This window comes from Cibotium barometz, chromosome 43 (assembly GCF_041138505.1).
Source record: "Cibotium barometz isolate CiBa-2024 chromosome 43, ASM4113850v1, whole genome shotgun sequence".
In the NCBI taxonomy this organism is placed as follows: Eukaryota; Viridiplantae; Streptophyta; class Polypodiopsida; order Cyatheales; family Cibotiaceae; genus Cibotium; species Cibotium barometz.
The window spans coordinates 3,745,469-3,766,680 of record NC_141088.1 but is presented as its reverse complement, the minus strand read 5'-3'; positions in this window follow the sequence as shown (position 1 = coordinate 3,766,680).

The window sequence follows — 21,212 nt, the reverse complement described above, 5'->3', positions numbered from 1 at the left end:
AATGTGCATACATACACCCAATGGCAACTGTAGACCTCTTTGCAGCACCCACAGTGTCTGCACAGTCAATCTGTCTTCTTGCAGTTCTTAAAACAGAGTTCTGCAGAGAATCGATGACTTACCCGCAGTGCTCGAAATCGCCTGCTTTCTGAAAAACGGAGGTCCAGACGCGCCCGAAACGTGTTTTCAGTCCAAAAAATTCAGTCCGTAAGACCATATAGTTGCCCAATAGCTTTACTCCTGCGAAGAAAGCTCCTCAATCAGAGATCGTTGCCGGTGCCTCCCGTAGAGCTCCCGACAAGGGTGTAGTCACCAACACAAATAGGGAAGAGTAGTTGAAGCTCTTACCCTCGCGTACCGCTTCCTGTGGTTCTCTTGCTTGCAGCTCAGCCCTTAGCACGAACCAAGCTCTGATACCATGAAAAGATGCAGGGGGGAAGAGAGCTTGAGCTCTTGCAAGCACACACACACACACTCACAAAACCCTAATAGAGAACACACAAGGTGAGAGGCTGAAAATCTTCTTCTTCTCTACACAACACTCAACACACCATATACAAGATAAGAGTACACATAATATGAAAGGTACTCAACCAATACATACACGGGTTCTCTATAGTGTGAACCCGACTAAATGAGCTGGCGCTATAACTATGCCAGTCTCTAGAATGGCTGTCACACAGCCTGTCATCCCACTGGCCGTATATCACCCAAGATCTCACCAACCATGCCAGTGGTGTAAGTGTGGGGCCTATCCCCCAGGCGGGTCATCAGTGGCCACCGCCTCACTAGACGAGCTCGATATCTCAACATATATATGCGCACACACACACACACACACACACACACATATATATATATATACATATATACATATATGTATATACACACACACACACACATATATACATATATGTACATATATATACATATATGTGAGTGTGTATATATCTATAAATACAACATTTTTTCGTACCGCTCTAACCCAATCCCGAATACTTTTTTTTTAATCACGATCACATTTAAAATGAATCCTAAACAATATTTTCTATTAACACATGAACAAAAGCTTGAAAGGCTTGAAATGGTATATCACAAGTACGCCAGGAAAAATCACAACTTACAATGCACAACAAAATTTTTTTATTAAACTTGGAAGAGAAGTTTGCATTACATCTTTTTAATAAGCTCTTGGAAGAGCTCAGGAGAGAGAGTTCTAGAGGTTGGTTTGTGGCCTAAGCTTTGGAATATATCACTCGGCTCGTTGATTCCTTGAGCCTGAGAAAGGGCACAATGGCTTAAAACTGAGCTGGGATGCTTGCCCGTAAAGCAATACAAGGCAGCCTCCCTAGCTACCAAAATACATTTATTTATGTTTGAGGCTAAGGGGTCCTCCAACAAGAGTACACTAAGTGCTTTACATTTTAGGATCTCGGCATAGGCAATCTCTAAATATTCTAAATGAAAAACCCGCACTATGTCGGCTCTGAGGGCAAGTATGTAGTGCCAAAGAGATGCATCTCGACCCTCTGACTTGGCCGCATTCCTCCTACGCGCATAGCAAACTTGTCCACTTCAAAAGCAGTCTATCAACATGTCAATATAGAAGTTAGGAAGCGTGAAATGATACAACTAAAAATCATTTGCTTTACAACTAAGAAGTTAGGACATACCTCAGTTGCATCGTCACTTGCAACTAGTTGCTCATTTGTCAAGTTTATGCTTCCTTGGTCTTGAGCATCACCAGCAATCAAGGGCATGTGTGGTTTAAAGGCAGGTACGCTCTCATAGAATTGCACATCTTGCTTTTAAATTTCAACGAGCGCTTTGGCCACTACATCTTCCAAGGAACTGCTACCAATATCGTATGCAAGCGCTTTTGTGAGGTTGTCATCTTCAAAAGAGATTTTCACTTTCCCTTTGTCTTGACCCCCAGCATTCATGGCAATAATAGACAGTGCCTCATCCTCGCGAAACCCGAGTGTCTTTGCAATGTCATCCAGAAACAAAAATTCTTTCCCATCAATAATGATTGGATGCAAAGACATGACAACAAGGTCTGGGACCTCCTCAAGTACTTCATTGCCCTCTAGAAGTAGGTCTGGAACCTCCTCGGGGACATTCTCTTGTAGAGCCACCAATGCCATTGAGGCCTCCCACTGTTCTGTAACATTCTCTTCTCCTCAGCATGGGCCTCTTGGACCTGCTCCATTAGCTTTGCTTTACCCTTTTCTTTTTCCTTGCCACTTTCTTTCGCCACACCCTCTTGTAACAGAAGGACCAAAACCATGTCCCAGCTCATGAAGGAAGTGCCGATGTTGCCCATTTGTAGATCCAAGAGCAAGACTTCCTCCTCATTCCTATAGTCCTTTTCTATGAGGGATTTTAAAAACCTTGATAGGCAGAATCTAAAATTCTTGTCTTCCCTGAATATGTACTTGATGAGGTCAACCGGAACCCATAGGCCCTCATCACCCTCAAACATGATGGAGTACGTGCTGATGTGTTGATCCATTTTACTCAATGACATCTGTAAAAGCATCCGCGTGTAGATGCATTGTTGCACGCACATCAATTGCTCCCTCAAACATCGGGACGATCTCGTCAACCCTATGAAGTAGCTCAAGCTTTCTTAGCTGTGTAATAAGTGCGTCAAGTAGAGGTGCCATGACTATGAGTGATTGCAAGAAAGAGAGAGTGTGTGATACAAAAAGGTGTGCGTCAAGTAGAGGTGCCATGACTATGAGTGATTGCAAGAAAGAGAGAGTGTGTGATACAGAAAGGTGTGCGAAATTGAGAGCAAGTGTTAGGAGAGAACGGTAATTGTCAATTGATGAAAATGAGTAAAGTATCCTTTATAAACGGGCGACCTTGTTATAAAATTTTAAAAAACTTTTAAAATTTTAAAGTATAAAAAAATTTAAAAAAAATGGTATGCGAAAGCAAGAACGTATCCTTCCATCCACAAGGTCATTTCTAATTTACTAGTGGCTCAAGCCACAGATGCTTGTGTGATTGCAAGCGGATGAACAAGTTGTTTTGTCTCTTGACATATGCGTAAGGTTGCCCAATGGTGTGGTGGAAATTGTAAGTGCACGCAGGCATTGGAGTTTACTAAATATTAGGGAGCACCTCAATATCATGGGAAGTGAGGATATAAGTGGGGCACAGTTCAAGGTGAAGAATTGAAAGATTAGAATGCGAATGGAGTCGAAGACCTTGGTAGATTTTGATTGGAAATGAGATTGTATAAGCATGACTTAATAAGAAAGCTTTGGAGTTTTTTTATGAAGTCTATTTAGACTCTTGGGATTTTGTAAATTTACGTATGTAATTCATCAATGAAAAGTTTGGTCTTGTAATTTCTCTGTCTTTGTAAATTTTTATGTTGTTCTTTTAGAATTACAATATTTAGAGCTCTTTTTATGAATCCCTTTAAGAGTTCTAATATTTTCCTTTTAGAGATGTACTCGAGTCACGAGATGACAATTATGGCACAATATCTCAAAACCATTACAAACTCAAGTACAAATGTGTTTTGAGTAAAAAACATCACAACATGAGAAGAGAATTTCTTAATCTTTACAAATAAGATCATAAAATTAGAAGAAAATCTACAAATATTTACAATGAAAAATAGGGAGGAGAATGAAGCTTTCTATTTTGTCTCCATCTCCTCTGGTTTTGTCTCCATGTTCCTCTTTGTCTTCTCTGGTTTTGTGGCTAAGAAAACTTCTCATATTTAAGAACCAAGAAATATAGAAAATAAGTTAAAAAAGTAAGTAACGATTTATCGTAAAAATAGTGGGTTTTTAATTTAACCTACACTGCTATCAATCTTGGTATATTTAGATAAAAGATATTTCCACACATTTGCAATAACATGCCATCCACATGAGGTAGAATCTTTTTGTAAAGCCACTAGCTGATTCAGAAACTTATCCTCTGCCTCCTTTTAATAATTTGCATATTCATCTTCAATAGCCACAATAGCTCTCTTAAATTCCCTATTAAAAACCAAATTTGAATATAAGGAAAAATAAAGTATGAAGCTCAATATTCAAGTTGTTAAGGATGACTACTTACAATTTAATCTGCCCATGCATGCCAATTAGGCTATTCATGAAAATAATAGTTCCTCTCATAATGACACAAGCACTCTAGTGCCCATTGGAAAAAAGAAAAAGATATATTTAAGAAAGAAAATATTGTATGTCAAATATTTAAACACATAGGAATCATCAGTTATTAGAGATGAACCTCTCTACATATGGCAAAACAACAAAATAAATGTTCTTATTTCTCATTGGCTTGAAATAGGATGCCAGCTCAGAAGTCTTCTTCTTCATATCAATCAATGCAAGCGACACTAAGGGGTAACAAATGAATATTTCATTGACTTGATTTGGAGGCAATTCCTTCATAAGTTCCCCTACAAGAGTTTATGAAGGAATGAACAAAATATGAGAAAATATACATATGTGAGAAATGTAGTCATACCTTATACACATGAGAACAACACTATCACTGATCTCCCTATCCTTCTCTACAAGCATGTAAAGAGGTCCCTAGGTGCAATATAGAGATAGTCTTTCTCCACTGTGCCAACATTGTAGATTAGCTACCATGGTACTTGGGCAAGCCTCTGAGTATTGGCCTTCTCCAAGTGCACAAGGGTCTCTAAGCTATCATACACATGTGAGACCTTTTCAATCACCCAACACTATCACTAATCTCCCTATCCTTCTCTACAAGCATGTAAAGAGGTCCCCAGGTGCAATATAGAGATAGTCTTCCTCCACTGTGCCAACATTGTAGATTAGCTACCATGGTACTTGGGCAAGCCTCTGAGTATTGGCCTTCTCCAAGTGCACAAGGGTCTCTAAGCTATCATACACATGTGAGAACTTTTCAATCACCTCCTCCTCCTCCTCCTCCTCCTCCTCCTCAGAACTCTTATCATCTGGCTTAGATTTCTTAACCAACTTTCTTTTCTTCTTCTTCTTGGGAGGAAAAGTAACTTCTTCAACTTTAATATCATCTGCCTTTGATTTCCTTTTCAATGCTGGGGGAATTGCAAGGATCTCAAAGGCTTTCTTATCCCTCATTGGCAAGGTATGAAGAAATTTATCAAACCTGTACCTCACCCTGCTAACAAGTGTCATGTCTTTGTCCATCAAAGTGACTCTTCTTGCATGGGCAGCACATATGAAGCTATCATGCATGAAGTCTATAAGAAAGTCTTCACATAAGCTTCTTGAATACATGCCAGTGCATTGCTCTGCCATCTATAATGTCCTTGCCCTTTGATACTGTCACTTACTATTCTTACAATTCCAAGGAATGGTGCCCTAGGGATGAGCAGATGTGTAGCCTCCTGTGCTTGCCTCCTGTGCTTGCCTTATCTCAACAAACAATTTCTTTTGTTTTTTCTGGAGGAAAGTTCTTGCCTTAGATAAATTGGTTCTATAAGATTCCTCCCCCAGCCCCTCAAGATGTCCAGTTTCTCCCCCTGTAATCAATCCCCTTTTCAGAATAATAACAAATCTTGTTTCTATCTGTTTTGGCCTAGAGAGAGAAAATATTCTAGAGAGAGATAATTCAGTTTCTAGATATCTTTGGATGGAAAAATATCCCTTCTTATTAAAATGATTTTTCCTGAACCAAAATTCAAAAAGAACTTTCTAGTGTACAATTGGAATAAATTGAAAATAGGTAAAAAGGACCTTAGCCTGAGGGTCCAGATTTTCTAAAAATTTTGGATTAAGGTTCCTATGGACCAATAAGATTAATCCAAATGTAGGGAGGTGATAAATTGAAGAATAAAAGAAAAATCCCCCAAAAATGAGTAAATACTCACATAAGATGAAGAGTTGTTATTAGTTAAAAAAAGAAGAGATATATTCTCATTAATTTTGGTTTTATGCATAGAAAGATGCATAAAGGAATTAATTTTTATTTCAAAAGAGTTATTTTCCTTAAATTTAGTTTTATGAATAGAAAGATGCATAAAGAAATTTATTTTTATTTCAAAATAGTTATCCTCATTAATTTTGGCTTTATGCATAGAAAGATGCATAAAGGAATTTATTTTTATTTCAAAAGAGTTATTCTCATTAATTTTGATTTTATGCATAGAAAGATGCATAAAAGAATTTATTTTTATTTCAAAAGAGTTATTCTCATTAAATTTTATTTTATGCATAGAAAGATGCGTAAAGGAATTATTTTTATTTCGAAAGTGTTGTTTTCCTTAATTTAAAAATTGAATTTATGCATAAAAGGATTTTTATAAAAGTGTTATTCCCACTGAAGTTGATTTTTATAAAAGAATGAATGGAGGGATAGATGTGATGTGAATCAGATAAATGTGAATGAATGGATGGATAGATGTGATGTGAATCAGATAAATGTGAATGGATGGATGGATAGATGTGATGTGAATAGAAGTGATGAGATGTCATGTGAATCAGGATGTAAATGAATGATATGGGATGGATGTGGATGTATGTGAAGAATGGAAGTGGATGTATGTGAAAGAATGGATGTCGATGTATGTATGTGAAAGCATAGATGTAGATGTAGGTGAAAGGATAGATGTGGATGTGTATGTGATAAGTATGGATGTGGATGTATGTAGAAGAATATATGTGGATGTGAATGTGATGAATATGAACGAGAATAGAGGCGATGAGATGTGATGTAAATCGGATAGATATGAATGATAAGGGATGTGAATGAATGATATGGGATGTAAATGAATGTGATGACATGTGAGTCAGGATGTGAATGAATAAATATTCTTTTATGCATCTGTTTATGCATAAAAATCCATTTTGATAAAAATAACACTTTTATAATAAAAAAATATTCTTTCATGCATCTAGTTATGCATAAAAACCATTTTGATGAAAATAACACTTTTATAATATAAAAATATTCTTTTATGCATCTATTTATGCATAAAATCTATTTTATGAAAAGAACACTTTATAATTAAAAAAATATTCTTTTATGCATCTAGTTATGCATAAAATCCATTTTGATGAAAATAACACTTTTATAATTAAAAAATTATCAATATTAGAATGAATGGTATAGGATGTGAATGAATGTGATAGCCTGTGAATCGGGATGTGAATGAATGATAAGGGATGTGAATGAATATGATAGCCTGTGAATCGGGATGTGGATGAATGATAAGGGATGTTGTGAATGAATGTGATAGCATGTGAATCGGGATGTGAATGAATGATAAGGGATGTGAATGAATGTGATGGTATGTGAATGGGGAGGAGAATGAATGGTATGGGATGTGAATGAATGTGATAGCTTGTGAATTGGGATGTGAATGAATGATAAGGGATGTCAATGAATGTGATGGCATGTGAACCGGGATGAGAATGAATGCTATGGGATGTGAATGGATGTGATGTCATGTGAATCGGGATGTGAATGAATGATATGGGATGTGAATGGATGTGATGAGATATGTGAATCGGGATAGATGTGAATGAATGTGATGTGGTCTGAATAAGATGTGACGTGAGTGAATGTGATGTGGTCTGAATGAGATGTGATGTGAGTGAATGTGATGTGGTCTGAATAAGATGTGATGTGAGTGAATGTGATGTGGTTTGAATGAGATGTGATGTGAGGTGAATGTGATGTGGTCTGAATGCGATGTGATGTGAGTGAATGTGATGTGGTATGAATGCGATGTGATGTGAGTGAATGTGATGTGGGGTCTGAATGGATGAGATGTAAATGAATGTGATGTGATGAGATGTGGATATGAATGTGATGTGGTCTGAATGAATGAGATGTAAATGAATGTGATGTGATGAGATGTGGATATGGGTAAATGCGAGTGGATGAGATATAATGAGGATATTTGAGGAAAGAAGTGATGAGATGAAAAATGATGTGATTGGATGAGAATGGGAATTTATATGAAGTGATGAGATGAAAAATGATGTGATTGGATGAGAATGGGAATTTATATGAAGTGATGAGATGAAAAATGATGTGATTGGATGAGAATGGGAATTTATATGAAATGATGAGATGAAAAATGATGTGATTGGATGAGAATGGGAATTTATATGAAATGAATGTGGATTAAGTAATGTTGATTAATGTGGAAAGACGAGAGTTCGTTATAGAAATTGTATTTATGACCTGTTTTTAAATGACTATTTTATGTCAAGAATGCTGGGGAAGCATTTTGACCATCTTGTGAAAGAGGTCATGGTGGAGACCTAGCTGATAAAGTTGCAACAGCAGATGGAGAGTCAACAGAGGACATCTCGCGTAGCAAGGTCGGCCGAGGTCTTGATCAGCCTCGGTTCGATTTAAATGGTGAGCTTCTGGTATGGTCGATGAGGGACCAAGGAAGCGGCCTACAAGTGAAGCGCTAGATGACCTGTGAAGGATCCTAGAGGGTGCTGACCATACGGTGCTCCGGCTCTGGGTTGCCAAAGATACCCACAAGTACGTCGGGGAAGATATTGAATAAGGAGTAAGAGTTGTTTTCTGAATTCGGGCATGGATCTAGTTGATTAACCTTGCTGGTCCTCAACATGGTGCTTTTATATGGATCCGTTGGTTGATCTTGCTGATCTTCAACGGAGATTCCATTTTGATATGTGAATATATTGCTGGTTACTATGAGCTAGGAACTATCGAAAAGGCCCCTGAGTGGACAGGTGGTGATGAGCATTCTGGTTGCCAATGATACACCGATGAAGGAATGATTGGAAATAAAGATTTAACCAAAGATTTTGAGGATTATGATCAGTGACACAATGGTTTCATTAAATGATTGTTTTCAAAGATAGCTGATTTGGTGAAAAAGGTAATTTCATATTGGTGTGACTAGTTTTAAGTTTGCATGAATATCCGGCTAGGGGGCCTAGGAACTCTTTTCCCTGGTACCTGAGACAAAACCTAACTAAATTCCTAATTGGATCCCATCACCACAGTGGTTGGGCGGTTGGCTAACCCATGGGACTGGATGACATTAGGCTGGACTAATGGATCCCTAAAATGAGACTCAATTATGTTATGGTACGATAGATGAAGTAAATCCCGGATAAAAATTGTTCTATGGAAAATAATCAACGGCTGTGCCTCTCAATGAGGAAAAAGGCATTGGTCTCTATGATCCAAGTGCAATCTTTTTCTTGAGCTGACTTTGATACTACGGGTTTGGTCAGACCAGTTCAGTTAGTTAAGGATTTTTACTACGTTAGAGAAAAGTTATCCTTGCGAAATCGCCCGTTCTTTCCGGGCAAGGGAAGTTTTTCCGGGTTCGGTTTTGGAAGAACCGATGGATTAGTCTCTTGTCCGGATATCCGTGGGTGAGGCCGCGAGTGTGGGACACTGCCCCATGCAAGAAGTGCTACTTCTACTGCTATCACCCCTGAATTCATTGCGTGGTGGGGACACGGATCTTACATCTGGTATCAGAGCGATTTGGCTAAAGTGGATCAACCGAGAAGCCAAGAATGTCATAAATTTATGAAGAAGCCAAGAATGTCATAAAAGGTTGGAATTGTGTGATGAAACTCATACAAGTTGATATTCAGAATGAAATTCCTGAATTGATAATTGGGTCTTCAGATGGAAGTACTGCAATTATATGGAATCCTGACTTGCTTGAGGCCTAGACATGATGGTATTTACCTTATAGTTCCAAGGACCGTGATTGACTACCCGTATATACCGAGGGTATAACGACAGCTCTTTAGTGGCAGTATATACAAGTAAATCTAAGATCTTGAAATCATAAGCTAAAATGCTATCTAGTGATGAATTCGAATGTGGTTGATATGATTTTAAAATTCTGATTGAGAACCGATGAGTTGAATTGGATTCTGATTGAAAACAAAATGATGATTCCTAAATTTTTGGTTGAAAAGCGATAAACTGAGCAAAACCACAATGAGAATGAATGGGACGAGTCCCTGTGTTGATATTCGTAAAACTGGAATGACGATAATGACTTTAGCAAATCACTATGAGATTAGTGGATTGTGCTGACAGATTGCTACTGTTAACTCTTGACCCAGTGGATCAAGTTAAGGGATGGAAAATTAAAAATCTATAAAATTGAAATCCCCCATGGAGTACTGTTCAGATGGAAATTTTGGTCTAATAGACCATTATTGTGTTAAAAATATGAATGATATATTCTGAATGAATTGTTATCTGATAATGCGAGTATCTTTATCCCACGATTCTGTGGGGAACGGACCTATCTAAAGAACCCCAGAATCAGATGAATCAAAAATCGGATTTGAATCATAAATAAAGGGACTTAACAAGATGTTTCGTATTGATAGGAACATGGATCGAGGTCATCGTGGTAGAAATGATAACCCCCAACTCCATGAGGAAGAGATCGACTTGGATGTTTATAAAACTCTTCATAGTTCACAGCCTGGACCTTTCAAGGGTGAAGGGGAAAACTTGGGCGAGGCTGTGGAGAAGTGGATCGAAGCAATGGATGAGTACTTTGATGTCACCAGGTACAATGAGAAGAGAAAAATGGCTCTTGCAAGGCTGAAGATAGTAGAAATAGCCAGAGTGGCATGGAGAAACCACTGCGAGACAAACCGTCTGGAGGATCGGAATACCTAGACATGGAATGATCTCAAAATTTTCCTAAGGACGAGGTTCTGTCCTCCCGGATTTTTGGAAACAAAGATGAACGAATTCTTAGAGTTAACCAAGGGGGGCAGAACTATTGAAGTATATCACCAAGCGTTCGCTCTCCTCCTCAAATAATCACCACCACTGAATGAAGAATAGCTGATAGCCAGGTTCATTTGGGGACTGAACAAACCTTTGAATATTTTGGTGAAGAATGCCAAGCCAGTTTCCATGGCGAAGGATTTCTCCAAGGCCTTTGATGTTAAGGTCCCACCAAATCCAGCACCATCACCTTTCAAAAGGTTTTTAGTTCCAGAAGGTGATTCCAACCTTCCACCGCCTAAGAGATATCAGGGTCAAGCCCAAGATATGGGAAGTTCCAGAATGGAAGAAATGTCCTTTCACCGAAACTCAATCCCCTGGAATTCAACTACAGAAGTTCCACCCTTAAAAAAGGGAGTGAAATGCTATAACTTTCAAGGATTTGGACATCCCAGTATGGATTGTCTAACTCCTTTTGGATCAAGGTTTTCAGGGCAGGGAAATCACGGATCAAGATTCTAGACTCCAGCTCCTTCCTTCCAGAGTAATCAGGTTTCTATCCGCCAAAATCAGGGAAATCCTAGAGGTAGACCCTCTAACTAACCCGCAGTTTCAAACCAAAGTAATGCAAGACCTCTGCCTCAGAATAGGGGAAGTCAAAGTGAGTTGTTTCCAAATCGACCATCCACTTCCAAGGCAGTAATGCTGGAAGTGATTGAAGAAGAAGAAGAAGATGAAAGAGATCATACTCCACCTGCTGTTGGTGAGATGAGGACATATAGGATGTAAGATTCCTCCCCTAGCCCCTCAAGATGTCCAGCTTCTCCCCCTGTAAATCAATCCCCTTTTCAAAATAATAACAGATCTTGTTTCTATCTGGAGAGAGAAAATATTCTAGAGAGAGATAATTCAGTTTCTAGATATCTTTGGATGGAAAAATATCCCTTCTTATTAAAATGATTTCCCCTGAAATAGAAATTCAAAAAGAACTTTCCAGTGTACAATCAGAATAAATTGAAAATAGGTAAAAAGGAACTTAGCCTGAGGGTCCAGATTTTCTTGAAATTTTGGATTAAGGTTCCTATGGACCAATAAGATTAATCCAAATGTAGGGAGGAGACAAATTGAAGAATAAATGAAAAATCCTCCAAAAATGAGTAAATACTTACATAAGATGAAGAGTTGTTATTAGTTAAAAAAGAAGAGATATTTAGTGAAAATGATGCATTTTTGACACCTCAGTGTGGGGAATTCTCCTCATGAAGGAGGCACCTATTTCACACGTATGGATGAGTTTTAAACTCACAAATAATGAGATATTTTCATCTCTCCTCTCTCTTGTTTCAACTAGAACCAAAAAGTAGAACCAAAAAGTAAGCTAAACTCACAAATAATGAGATATTTTCATCTCTCCTCTCTCTTGTTTCATCTCTCCTCTCTCCTGTTTCAACTAGAACCAAAAAGTTGTTGAGATTCAAGCTCGATGTCAGTGTGAGCCAGCTATGCTATGTGCTGGCAGATTAGGTAGGAACATGTGTGAGACATAAATGACCGCGTGTCCAGCTGGTCATAGTGTGTGGACATTAGCTAGGGTTAGTAGAGTGTGGACACAACTCATTGTGTGTTGTGTGGATTATGGATTAGTGTATTCTGCTTTGTGTGAGAGTGGACATGGCTTTCCTCTATGGTTAGGGTTTGCAATATACATTAGGGTTTGCTCCTGTGTGTGTGTCTCCTCCTCCTATACCGTTCTTTCAACATGGTATCAGAGCCTTGTGCTGTTTATTAGGGTTTATGAGTGAGTGAGTGAAGAGGGAGAAGAACAAGCTGTGAAGCTGCCATTGGAGCTGTGAAGCTTGGAGCACACCAAATACGATCAGATCTAAAAGCTAGGCCTACCGGGTAAGGTCTTCTAAACATCCTTGAGCGGATTGCAGGTGATACAGGCAAAAGCAAAGCATTTTAGAGCAAATCAAAGCAAAGCAAAATTCTGGTTTTTGAAGGTTTCCATTAAAGCTTGGGAACATTGATGTATGGTGGAAATATGTGTGATTCTGGCAAAGCAAACATGTATCTGACAATGAGGGATGTATTGGCAACTCTTATGCAAGCCCTACTGTGATTTTGGAGCAATTTACATGCATTTGATTGAGTGAAATTACTGGTTTTTTGAGCTCTCACAAAACAGAGAGAAGACAGTCAAAAATTGATGCATTTGGAGCCTATTTTTGGTGAAAATCAAAGCATTGGTGGGTTGCACACATACCCAAGTGTGTTGGGCACCTAAATACAACATCAATTGTCACTTCAATCACTCCCAAACACCCTGAATGCAGGCGGCGCAGCCCATACAGACAAAACAGAGCATTTTTCTGGTTTTTTCACCACGAGGAGGTCGATTATCACTCGGTTGCTTGATATCTTCCACAACTCTCTTAGCAATTGGATGCTTTACATCTTGGAGAAGAGGGCTATGTGATTTGTTTGGTCAATAATGCTTAATTGAGCTGGGAATGAGCTGATTAAAACAGGCTGTCCACTGGTTGCAGAGAAACAGAGCATTTTAATCGAGCAATTAATCTTTGGTGTTTTACAATTGGACAAATTCCTCTTACATGGAGTTGATGGACACTATTGCTAAGCCAATGAATGCCTGGTTGCTCAATTTGGTGAAATATTGAAGAAATTAGAGCCAAATCATTACTGGTTTTTCTGGTTTTTCTGGTTTTTCCAAAAACAGAGAAAGGGGTTTTCAAAAATTGATAATTACACATGTCAGATGGAGTTGATACTCAACATTGAGGTTCATTAGGTGTCAATGCAAGTTGCCTATACTTGATTGCACCATTACATTGCGATCTGGAGCCTTGGAAGGCGTGTCAATACAGGGTATCCCGCACTGCGTGAGTCAGTTCATCTTGGATGATTACAGGTTGATTTCCTACATCAAATTTGGAGTTTGTTGGCTACCTTGGAGTATCTGGAACATTAATTGGAGTGTGGTTGAGCTGAGGAAGGCTCATTTACAGATTTGAATTGTGCGGAAGGTGTATGCATTGAGCAACATGTCGGACAATCCAGTTCAGATTGTTGGTGAAAAGCTGGATAGGAAGAACTTCCAGGCATGGAAGTACAGGATAAAGAGTTTCTTGAAAGGGAAAGGATTTTGGAATCTCATTACAGGTGCTGAGCCAGAGCCTGAGCTACCTCGGCAACCTACACAGCAGCAGCTTATTGCTCATAAGCAATGGTCAGAGAGAGCATTCAAAGTGCTGCATTATTTGTCTATATGCATTTCTGATGCTATGCTCATACACATTCAGGATGCTGAGAATCCCAAAGATGCATGGGATACTTTGGTCAAGATGTTGATACAGATACGAGTGCTCGCAAGTCTCAATTGCGACAGCAGATACACAATGTGAAAAGGAATAAAAGGAGCATACATGATTATGTGCAAGAAATCAAGAAGTTTGCAGATGCATTGGCCACAATAAATGCCCCCATGCCTGATGATGATTTGGTGGATATTACCTTGCGTGGTCTTGGCAAGGAATACAAATCTTTTGATACATCTATCTCAGTGAGGAGTACAGGTCTACCCGACTTTGATGAGTTGGTTTCACTCTTGTTGGTTGAGGAAATCAAGCTCAGTGATTCATTTATGGATGCATCTACTAGCCATGATGATGGCAGAAATCAGGCTTTCTACTCGCAGAGAGGTTTTAGCGGCAGGGGGAGATTCGCATCACGTGGACGTGGTGGTAATGGTGGTAACTATGCATCAAGCAGCAATGATGGAATTGCAAATCATTTGTTTGCCATGAAGCATGTTGTGGGTTCTATGACAACAAATGCTGAGAATGATGATACATGGTACATGGACTCAGGAGCATCAAATCATATGACGTGCCATGGAGAATGGTTTGAGCATATGAAGCCCATGGATGTGAAGGGCTATGTGGAAACAGGTGATGATACCCAGCATGTCATTACACATGTTGGAAGTGTACCATTGGTCATGCATAATGGTCAGACAAAGTCTATGTCAGATGTGCTGTATGTGCCTTCGATCACTAAAAGCTTGGCCTCAGTTGGTCAAATGGTAGAACAGGGATTACAGGTTCGCTTCAATGAGCATGGATGCTTCGTTGAAGATTTCAAACATGGATGTAGAGTGATTGCTAAAGGCAAGAAAGAAGGAAGACTGTTTAAGCTGGATGCTGGAATTCCTGAGCTAAAATCAGCCATGTTCTCAAAGAGCAGGAATGTGGTACAGGATATTGATATGTGGCACAAGAGGATTGGCCATGTAAATATACAGAGATTAAAGAACATGCAAACAAGAGGCATTGTCAATGGATTGCCTAGGTTCAAATATGATGGACATATGCATGTTTGTGAAGCCTGTCAGTTTGGAAAGCAGGCAAGATTGAGATTTCCTAGAGAAGGAAATATGAGTAACAGGCCACTTGAGATAGTACACAGTGATGTATGGGGTCCTGCACAAAACCCATCTATCAAAGGCAGTTTATACTATGTTACATTCATAGATGATTTTAGCAGGATGACATGGATATACTTTCTCAGGGAGAAGAGTGAAGTATTGGAAAAATTCATGGATTTCAAAGCTTTTGCAGAAAATCAGTCTGGCTGTTGGATTAAATGTCTGAGGACAGATGGAGGTGGTGAATACACCTCAAAAGCTTTTGAGCATTTCTTGAGGAAGCATGGAATAAGGAGACAATTGACATGCAGGTATACACCTCAGCAGAATGGTGTGGCTGAGAGAAAGAATAGAGTTATATGTGAAGTGGCAAGGGCGATGCTTAATGAAAAGAGCATGCCAGATTACTATTGGGCAGAAGCATGTGCTACTGCAGTTTATATATTGAACAAAACACCTACAGCAGCCATTCATGGAAGCACACCAGAGATGCGGCTCACAGGTTACAGGCCAGACATTGGACATCTTAAAGTTTTTGGATGCATAGCTTATGTGCATGTGCCTGATGAAAGAAGAAGGAAGTTGGATCCTAAGGCAGAGAAATGTATATTTGTTGGATATGCACAGGATCGAAAGGCCTACAAGTGTTATAATCCACAAACTAGACAAGTGGTCGTCTCACGTGATGTGGTGTTTGATGAGCTTGCTAGTTGGTATAAAACAAAAGATGAGGGTGTTATTGAGTCACTTGAGGCTGATGTACATGTGAACTTGCCATCTCAAGCAAGTTCTAGTTCTACTACTATGTCTGGGCCAGCAGCAGCAGCAGAAGCTGAGAGTAGCAGTGTACGTCCATGGTCAGGACGTTTGAGGCATGAGAGCGTAAGCACTGGGAGTAGTGCTATGGATAAAGGCAAAAAGAAAGTCGAAGGAATTGGAATCACAGGATATGAGTCATCCAGTTCTGAAAGTTTGGATGAGGAGCTTGGCATACCTGTTTTACGCACACCTGTGGTGCTCGACAAGACAGATATGTGCCACCACATGCTAGAGTCACAGGTGTACAGAGTGACCCGCATGCATTGCGGAGATCCCAGAGGGTCAGATATCCTGTTGACAGGTTGACATACAGAGATTTTGCTATGCACTATGCATACATGACATCTATGGTGAAGCATGTGGAACCTACATGCTATACAGAGGCTGTTGGAGAGCATGTATGGGAAAAAGCAATGGATGTGGAGATGGACGCATTGGTCCATAATGATACATGGGACTTGGTTGCACTACCAAAGGATAAGAATGTTATTGGATGTAAATGGGTTTACAAAGTGAAGTGCAAATCTGATGGTTCTATTGAGAGACATAAGGCAAGATTGGTAGCAAAGGGTTATGCACAGACCCAAGGATTGGATTATGATGAGACGTTTAGCCCAGTGGCTAAGATGGGCACAGTGAGAGCAGTCATTGCTATGGCTGCAGCTAATGGCTGGGAAATGCATCAGATGGATGTTAAGAATGCATTTCTGAATGGAGATCTACAAGAGGAAGTATACATGGCACAGCCAGAAGGGTATGTACACCCTAGATATCCCACTCACGTATGCAGGTTGAAAAAGGCATTGTATGGTCTAAAGCAAGCACCACGTGCTTGGAGTGATAAGATGAGCAAATATCTTATCTCACTTGGTTTTCAGATTTCTACAGCAGATTCTTCACTCTATGTGAAGAAGACACAGCATGGGATTGTTTTACTAGTCATCTATGTGGATGACTTGATTATCACAGGTGATCATGGTGCAGATGTGATGCATGTCAAGAAAGCTTTAAGTGGGAAATTTGACATGAAAGATCTTGGTGAGCTGAGATACTTCCTTGGAATTGAAGTGGTGAAAGATCATGCAGGTACTTGGTTAGTAAGGCGCCAATATGCATTGGATATGTTGGCAAAGTATGGCATGACAGGGTGTAAGCCTATGAGTACACCATTGGAGCAAAATGTGAAGTTGCGGGCTGATTATGGCGAGGAATTGGATGATCCTTCTATGTACAGGAAGATGGTTGGTAGTCTCATATACATGACTATCACACGCCCGGATTTGAGTTATGCAGTGGGGCTAGTCAGTCAGTTTATGCAGAGCCCCAGGAAACCACATTTGGATGCAGTGAGACGCATCATGAGATATGTGAAGACCACAGCACATTATGGTTTATTTTATGAGAGTGGTAAAAGCTTGGACATACATGGCTACATAGATGCTGATTGGGTAGGTAGCGCATATGACAGGAGGTCTACTAGTGGATATGCTTTTACACTTGGAAGTGTCGTGGTGAGTTGGAGTAGCAAAAAGCAACCTACAGTTGCTTTATCCAGTACAGAGGCTGAGTACAGAGGTGCAGCCATTGCTACTTGTGAGGCTATATGGTTAAAGAGTCTCTTGGCAGATTTATGTGAGCCTCTTGATGGCAAAGTTGTCATACATTGTGACAACATGAGCAGTATGCAGTTGGCAAAGAATCCAGTATTTCATGCGAGGACCAAACACATAGAGGTCCATTATCACTTTGTCAGAGAAAAGGTGCTGGATGGTACAGTTGATCTTCACTATGTGAAGACTGATGAGCAGGTGGCTGATATCTTCACGAAGCCACTTAGCAGGGAGAAGTTTGAGTACTTCCGGACTATGTTGGGAGTACATGGGATGAGTGTTGAGAGTCTTGATATCCCAAGCTCATCTACATCTTCATCGGCAGTACATCATGAGCTTGAGAGGGGCTGTTGAGATTCAAGCTCGATGTCAGTGTGAGCTAGCTATGCTATGTGCTGGCAGATTAGGTAGGAACATGTGTGAGACATAAATGACCGCGTGTCCAGCTGGTCATAGTGTGTGGACATTAGCTAGGGTTAGTAGAGTGTGGACACAACTCATTGTGTGTTGTGTGGATTATGGATTAGTGTATTATGCTTTGTATGAGAGTGGACATGGCTTCCCTCTATGGTTAGGGTTTGCAATATACATTAGGGTTTGCTCCTCTGTGTGTGTCTCCTCCTCCTATACCGTTCTTTCAACAAAAGTAAGCTAAACTAACCTAAAAATGGTCAAAAAGTGACCAAACTGATCTGGAAAATTCTAGAATCAGTTTGCTTGGTTAGAGGCTTTCTTTTTCCTATAAATAGAAGCCTCCCACTTTGTAAAGGTTAATAGTGTTTTATGCACTGTTACTCTACTCCTCCCTAGAGCCAAAAACATTGAATTCATTGATAATTCACTTGTTTTTGACTATTTCCTCTACAAAGAATTGGTGGCCACTCTTGATCCAAGCAAGAGTAGAACCCTCAATCCCTCAAGCCAAAGGATAGCTCACAAAACTCCATGTAAGTTAGAATTTCTACTTTTTTCTAATTTTGTTCTATAGTTTGTGATTTCTTGCTTCTTTTAAATTGAAATTGGATGTTATGCCCCTTGATGTTGGAAAGGCTTCCCCCTTATCTTCATTAAATTCAGTCCTTCTTTATCCAAGATGTGTAATCAAATAAATAGAGTTAAACTTTTCGTATTGTTTTCTCTTAAAAAAATAGGAATTGATTAAATTAGAGTGCTAAATTCATCTTGGGGTGAATTCTAAGTAGATTTAGCTTGTAAAAATTGAAAAATGGTCAGCCATACAAAGGAGGTTATGGCAAAATTTTCTTAAATTTTATGGAAATAAGTTTTATCTTTATGTTATTCAAAAAGAGTAATCCCCTCCATTTGTGTATTCTAAAAAGTGTTATTTTCATTCTATGCATAGAAAGATGCATAAAGGAATTTATTTTTATTTCAAAAGAGTTATTCATGACGCCCTAAATGTATTCTTGTTGCTTGTCTTTCTTCTCTTCCTTGACTGCATAAGGACCCGGACCCATGTGCCTTTGGTGATTAGCACTTCAGTCCACTGATTTTGCGCATAAAGGAATTTATTTTTATTTCAAAATAGTTATTCTCATTACTTTTGGTTTTATGCATAGAAAGATGCATAAAGGAATTTATTTTTATTTCAAAAGAGTTATTCTCATTAAATTTTATTTTATGCATAGAAAGATGCATAAAGGAATTATTTTTATTTCAAAAGTATTATTTTCCTTAAAATTGAATTTATGCATAAATAGATGTATAAAAGGATTTTTATAAAAGTGTTATTCCCACGGAAGTTGACTTTTATAAAAGAATGAATGGAGGGATAGATGTGATGTGAATCAGATAAATGTGAATGAATGGATGGATAGATGTGATGTGAATCAGATAAATGTGAATGAATGGATGGATAGATGTGATGTGAATAGAAGTGATGAGGTGTCATGTGAATCATGATGTAAATGAATGATATGGGATGGATGTGGATGTATGTGAAGAATGGAAGTGGATGTATGTGAAAGAATGGATGTGGATGTATGTATGTGAAAGGATTTTTATAGGCTTAAGTACATCTACATTAGACCCAAATTTTGGCCCAAAAGCTTGATTAAGTTACTCCTATCTTTCCTAGATTTGAGAACCACCTCCCTTGAAGTGAGCACCCACTTGGCCTCTCTCCCACCTTCTTCTAGGTGCCTACTTTTAGCCTCCACATGGGCTGGAAATTCCACACTTTTCTTCATATTTGGGCTCCCTTTTAACCTTTTAACCATATTCTATGACTTATGAAACTCATAAAATAGATTAAGGGTCACATGCACCTCCCCCTTACTTCTAACATTTACCCAACATCACTTGCTATTTAAAAAGGTACATACTCGGCCACTTGCTGAAGTACTATCTCTAGTTAGCCTGCACCTTCCTTACATGCTCTTAGGTTTGTTTCATTTTCCCTTTATATCTAACATAAGTTTGGGGAACTCCTTGAGTTTCTTTATTAGAAGGTTTTTATAGTTGATGGGTTTCTTCTCTTTGGGAATAGTTGGTTTGAGTAGGAGATAGTTCATTGTCACGAGCAAGAGAGGCAGCTTCGACCACTTTCAACAGTCATGACATCGTTATCTTTGATAATTGTTTATGCATTATGTTTTTACATGATCTTGCGGTATTTTAGTTCCGATCCTTTAGCCTTTTCAAGGGCTATTGTAGCCTTTTCAGGGACTATCATAGCCTTTTGGGCTTGTGCCTCTGGCTCTTTATCTGTTGGCTTTGAGGTCGAAGCTTGAGCTTTCTACTTCTTTGCACCACCTTAGATGTTTCCTTTTGGAAACTTCCCTAACTTGGTTTGGAGCCTTATGATTTCATTAAGAAAGACTATATGAATAAGTCCACCTTGTACACTTAACAAGTTAAGGCTCGTCTAAGTGGCTGATGCTCTATGCACTTTCACTTCAAGCTTTTCACTCTGTTGGGACAATCCTTGAAAGCATGTTTAAATCCACACTTGTAACATGTGCCTTCCTATGGAATGAAATTGGGGTCTAGCTCTAGATTCGGGGATGGATTTGGGGTACTTAGTATGATGTCTCTATGAGGACACTCCACAACACGGTGCATGCCCTTGCAATGGAAACATTGAAGGGGTGGCCTATGTGACATGGTATTAAACACTCTCACCCTTTGTTACACCATAGTTTCAAACAAGGAGACATAGTAAATGGTGGCTGGGGGTTTCTCTGGATGTCCATGTCAATTTTATTGCTCATTTAACTCATAGCTCTCCTCTTTCAGAGTCCACTGACAATGTCAATTGTATTGCTCATTTAACTCATAGCTCTCCTCTTTTAGAGTCCACTGACAATGTCACCGAGTACTATTGTACTAGTGTGGTTCTAGGAGTAATGGTTGGGGTGGTAATATCGGAGGTGGGTATGGGCATACCTCTCAATTAAGGGTTTTAATAAATGACATGGATTATATGTTAGTTAAGAAGAACTTGGTATGGGTGGTAGGGCTATGGATTGCTTTGGCATCAAGAGCATAGGTTGTGGTACAATGTTTCCCTCATACCAACAATGGGTTGTATCGTGGTTCCCATGGTGCTATTAATGAGCATAATACTGGTGCTGTCTAGGCGTCAGTATTGAGAAACTATGTACTTGTATAATTTT